This window comes from Dendroctonus ponderosae, unplaced genomic scaffold (genome assembly GCF_020466585.1).
Source record: "Dendroctonus ponderosae isolate FM_Combo_2020 unplaced genomic scaffold, Dpon_F_20191213v2 Dpon_F_20191213_1, whole genome shotgun sequence".
Classification (NCBI taxonomy): Eukaryota; Metazoa; Arthropoda; class Insecta; order Coleoptera; family Curculionidae; genus Dendroctonus; species Dendroctonus ponderosae.
In genome coordinates this window covers 7,379,116-7,385,088 of record NW_026017110.1, presented here as the reverse complement: position 1 = coordinate 7,385,088, position 5,973 = coordinate 7,379,116, and the positions used below count along the sequence as shown (strand labels likewise).

At 35.7% G+C, this 5,973-nt stretch overlaps 1 pseudogene; it reads right to left on the bottom strand.

Annotated features, from left to right (window-relative positions):
• Positions 1–3,616: 3,616 nt before the first annotated feature.
• Positions 3,617–5,696, bottom strand: LOC109541421 (annotated as a pseudogene).
• Positions 5,697–5,973: the final 277 nt, after the last annotated feature.

Below are 5,973 nucleotides of genomic sequence, written 5' to 3'. Positions count from 1 at the left end.
AGGTTTTACTAGTCACCGCTTGATTTAGTTGAGTAAAGAACTTTAAAAGGCTTCAGTCAAAAGCAATAGAACATTCGGCGTTTTCCTGGTTGTAATCCTTACATTACTAAATATTTGCGTCTAACGCATTTTCCTTTCGCCTCACAGGTTTTTGTCTGACGACTTTTGCCCTATTTTATTGCCAACTTGGATACAGAAAAAATCGAATGCAGCCGCTCTAAATATACGAAATTTCCGAAGTTTTCTGCTGATGTTTCCCCCCTAACGATATAAAGTATTCAAATATACGCTATCTTTTCCGACGCACGAATGCCTGCTTTCACGAAACGACGACCACTGGAAAATCAGATTTTAATGTTGGGCATTAAAATGCAAAATATTGCGCTTAACAGTATCCAAATGGGCTCCAACATCAACCCGAAAGACATCTTATTATTATGTAAAGTGAACAACTAGCTTCTGTAAGGGAATACTGAAATGGTATTTTTTGATGCCATTATTGTTAAATGCTTAGTAGTCAGAAGAAATTTAATTGAGAGGTCAGTGCCAAAATTGTAAAGTAAATTTGCGCCTTAAAAAATCGAGGGCAAATGGCGCTCAATGCAGAAAACAACTTTGAATTTAAAACAGGTAGCGGAATATTATTTGCATCAAATCAACGTTTTCCAAGTCCTTTTTTGCCAATTTTGCTGCAAATTTCTGACCATTTGAATGACTAATCTCGGGTACAAACACTCTGAAACTAATTATTTTATTTTTTTCGTTTTTAGCTAATAAATCCCAGCAAACAGGAAAACACTAATATTATGAAAAAAATCATTTTCAGCTACGCCTAATTGAACATTAACTACTACAACAAGAGTTGTTGGCGTTTGTTCAGTTATTTAAACAAGTTTTGAAGCTTTGCGCTGGGAATAAACTAGGAAAAGTCAAACAAATTCATCGATTCGGTGCTAAAAAGCAAGCTTTTGTAATTTATGAGATCCATTTATTTGCCGCCGCACTGACGGTAACATGTTCAAATAAAATAGAATGTAATTTCATTAATTTAGTTGCTGTTTAATCCATAGAGTGAGTAATGGGGGGGATTTTTTTAGTTTTGCTAAAGGATTAGTTCGTGTTCTATCAATAGTTTCCGGGCTGTGCTTTCAAGCTCTAAGCTCTTAAGTGTAATTTTTTTTGATTATATATTTAATCCCCTTCGGGCGCCTCATGTATTAACAAACTTGATCAAATTTTTTTGTCTGATTTTTATAGTTTGCTACTTTCGCGTCCTATTGATTTTAGTTTTCATTCTTTTCTTTTGCTTTTGGTGATTTCTTTAGTTTTTTCCAGAATTTTTCTACCACCTCAATTTAACTCTCGAGAACATTTGGTTGCATCCAACTCTCGCTGCCATACATAAGGATTAAACCAAAAATTCCATTGTATACTTTGGTGTGTGGACAAGAATTTCGCGTCTCCATACAGTATTCCAACCAAGAACAAATTAGATCTCAACTGTTGCGTTTAACTTTCTGTTTATTTCTCGAGCTTGGTTCCTCTGTTTCTTCGTTCCTGTTCCAATTTGTCGTTCTTTCGCCCGTGAAATTTCTCTTTATTTTTCGCACCATCCCAGTTTCGCACCTGCCTTAAATTGTTTCTCTGTCATTTTGTCAGTGTTTTTGGAGCACGGAAAAAAATATGGTTGCTTTTACTATCGACTTCCATCCTTTTTGAAAATTGCTCCCGCTTTTACTTTTCTGTTCCGCTTATTGAAGTCCAAAATTTTTTTGGTTGACTTGTTTGAATTCCTCTTCTTCATTTTTGCTTTCCCGTTTTAACGCATTCCATTATCCAGTCAGCACATTTTAGTTCTTGCAGTTCCGCTGTCGAACTGTTTACTGTTGACAATCTTGCCTTGTCTCCGTCTGACTTTTAGCACATTCTTGAAACCCCTTACATTTAAAAAAATATATGTTTTTTGCTGTCTTAACCCTAGGTCTATTTTTTAGTTTCTTTGCTGTTATTTTCGCTGAAGAAACAATTTAATTTTTGCTTCTTTGTATTATTTTTACTGGTTTTCTTCAGTTTTCTGCATAGATGCGTAATGCATCTTAGTTCCTGTTTTTGTATCGTTCTCAATTTAGTTTCCTCTTTCAGTTCCTCTTTTCGCCTTCATTTCTTTAATAATTTGCACTCGTCTCAGATAGTTTGGCTCTTGATAGTATTTGGTTGCATCCAACTTTCGCTTTCATGCATGAGGATCGGTCGAAAAATCGTCTTCTCAACGTTTCTTTTGGTGTGGCCGGAAAACTCACTTCTCCCTGTAGTGTTTCAGCTTAAAGCAGATCAGATTTGAACTGTTTTCTCGTTTTGCTAAAGGATTATTTTCTGTTTTATCAATAGTTTCCGGGCTGTGCTTTTGAGCTATAAGCTCTCAGGTGACAAGTTTTTAAAATATTTTCTCCCCTTTGGCTGCTTGATTTAATAACAAATTTTTTACTTTCACTTTTTTATTTACGATCTTTACAGATGCTACTTTCGCGTTCCATCGATTTCCACTTTTAGTTCTTCTTTTTCGCTTTTGGTGATTCCTTTAATTTTTCCCAGAATTTTTCTACTGCCTCAATTTAACTCTGGAGAACATTTAGTTGCATCCAACTCTCGCTTCCATACAAGAGGATTGAACCGAAAATTGCATTGTAAACTTTTGTGTGTGAACAAGAATTTCGCGTCTCCGTACAGTATTTCAGCCAAGAACAAATTAGATCCCAACTGTTGCGTTTAACTTTTTGTTTATTTCTCCAACTTGGTTCCTCTGTTGTCATTTCTTCGTTCTTGTTCCAATTTGTGGTTCTCTGGTCCGTGAAATCTCTCTTCATCTTTCGCACCATCCCCATTTCTCACCTGCCTTAAATTTGTCTCTAGTTTTCCCAGTGTTTTTAGGGCCCAGTAAAAAAATTCTGGTTGCTTTTACTGTCGACTTCCATCCTTTTGGGAAATAGTTCCCGCTTTTACTTTTCCATTTTTACGTGCGCTTGCATTTCTTTATTTTTCATCATCATCCAGTCAGAACATTTTTAGTTACAGTTCTGCTGTGGAACTGTTTACTGTTGACAATATTGCCTTGTCTCAGTTTGGCTTTCGTATAATTTTTAAATTCCTTACATTAAAAAAATAGATGTTTGTTTTGCTTTCTTACTCTTTGGTCTATTTTTTCTTTTTCCGCTGTTTTTTGCTGAAGTAGCAATTTTATTTATGCTTAATTATTGCAGTATTTTTGGATTTTTTTCTTGGCTGTTTTCACGTCCTCCAGCTTTGTCATTTCCTCTTTCTCGTTCGAATTTTTAGTTCTCTGTTCTCATTTCGCTCCTATCTTATCTTTTACCAATGTGTTTAGGACCGTGGCAAAAATCTTCTGGTTGCCGTATTTATCTTCCTCTATTCTTTTGGTAAATTCTTCCTGCATTTATCATATCCTTCCATACTTGCTTCTTTACCTACTCCCTCCACCTTTGCTTCTTTATTTTTGCCTGCACTTGCCATCATTTTAACCCACCAATTTTAATATCCTCCGCATTAGAGGTTTCAGACCTCACAATTTTTCTATCCATGCTTACTGTATCCATTCTTGTCATGTTTTTGGCTGCTTCTCTTTAGGAATCTTATTTAGTTCAGGATGTTTAACTTCTTCAGGATCCAACATGATTAACTCTATGTTATATCTGCAACAATACAAAACATTTCTTAGCTCCTGGTTTCTGTTGAGAAAATAGCAACAATACTAATAGTTGACTCTGTCTTAACATGTCCAATGTCTTGAACTTGTTTATAAGTAAAACAATAGCACCTAAGACCAGAAAATTCCAACCTTCAGTGGCAAAAAGTTGGAATCACAACTAAAGCAAAATATAATTACCTCCGATTACTATCAATTGATCTCTTAATCGTTAAATCATAACATATCGGACATGGAGTTAGGCAGAACAATTAAGGTTTGCTTCCAATGCGTTTCCGGTTCGGTCGATAAACTTACGGGTTCTGTATTACTAGGACCCTTTGAAAATGGAAACGTACATGTAAACCATAAGCATATTCCCTCATAAGTTCCTACTTTGTTTGACATTGCAACATGCCTCAATTTGATTTCATTGAGATCGTCACTAGTCACTTCTCGTAGATCGATCCACGTGGCCACCTATTGAATACCAATAGTGCAAACTTTGACGTTGCACGTAAACTCAACATACCTCTGGCTCTGAAATCAGGCATTTAGGGGGAATCTTTTCCGTTAAAGGCTTTTTATATGCTTCTTCCCTTAATAATGTAGAGAACTATTCCTTTTTCCTTTCTAACACCATGAACATTCTCCCAGTATTTGTATATTGACGGAATAATAAAACACTGGTTACGCAATAAACATATGCATTTTCTCCGTTGTCCAGAGGGGCCACTCCACAATTATCTTACCAACAAGGAGTTGCATAAATAGTAGCAGCTTTGGGAAATATTAGACCGTTTGGCTTTAAAAATCGATCTCTAGCTATAATCACTGAATCTAGCATTCCTTCATATTACATGAAGGATATAGATATATATAGATAAAATCCCATCCATTCGGAAACTATAATATCTACCTTTCTTGGTATCTTCGTTAAACCTTTTAGATTTATAAAAAATGTATATGGGTTAATTGATGTCTTAATTTTTTGTTCTTCTTCCAATTCTTTGTAGTTTCGCAGCGTTTCTTTAGATATCTTGCGAAGCGCTTTTTTGAGAGCTCAGTGGATAATGGATCTTCCGTTTCTGGGACTAATTTCTCTTGTGAATGAACTTTTCCAGTTTTGCCTGCTTCCAAATAATTTCCTCTCTGTCCCAGCTACTGGGTTTGAATAGTAACTTTTAAACAATTGCTGCTGTTGCTTTTCTCACTCTTCTCTTCTGGCGATCCTCTGCATGAAAACTTCTAAGCATTATCGAATTAAGATCTGAAATAATAAACTCAATTAATGCAGCCACGTAAACGATTGCGGCTAAATATGTCCCATTTAAGGCAAGCAGTAAAATATCGTTAACGTCCTAGCAGAAAACTTGGCATCGTAAGGACTTAATTTATTCCATGCTGCAGGCTGAGATTCCCTTTAGACGTTGAGCCTTAATACTTCTAAATTATGCTAAGTGCCATCATGGAATTATCAAATTCGGTTAAACCGTAGCAGATTAGCATAATTTCCACTATGTCATATGTTGTCTGTTCATCAGCGATTAGGCTCCGGATTGGGCAAACTAATGAAATTTTCTTTTCGGATCTGCCAGTTAATATTTTGGTGAAACTGTTCAGTAATTGCGCTCAATATGAATCGGATTCTATCATATGTCGGCACTGATTAATTATTGCTTTAATAATATGGCCCTCGAAAGCATTCGGGCACACTCTAATAGCACTTGCAGTATGTATTTTATGCATATTTGAACTGAAGTTCGATTTAATGTTGCCTGTCATCGATAATTAATTTCTAGTTAGCTGCATATAAAATCAACTGTATTAATTAATGGATTTCATACATCTAAACATTGTCAATGTCCATCAAAACTTGCAGACTTTTGCGTCTGTGATTTTAGCATGTTGGAAAATAAGTTGTCGAGCCCCAGCGCTTTTCTAGTTAATTGAGAAACTGACCCAACATCTCTCTAAGTTCAGTTGCATCTCCCATCTTCTGTGTATTTCCCAGACAATTTATTTTGTGCTTTTTAACATTTAAATCCCATTTTTAATTCAGCCGTTTATCCAGACTATGGGGGCAACATTAATAAAATCAATCAATAGCCAAACTGTTCTCGATTAATCACTTGCACAATTTTATCGACATTTATATTCTGCGTTAATGTATTTCCGTTTAATGTTGCCAGCGTAAACATCTGGGTTAGCAGTCTTTGTCCCGAACACAAAATCAACAGATAGAAACCGAAGCTACTTAATCTATCAAGACG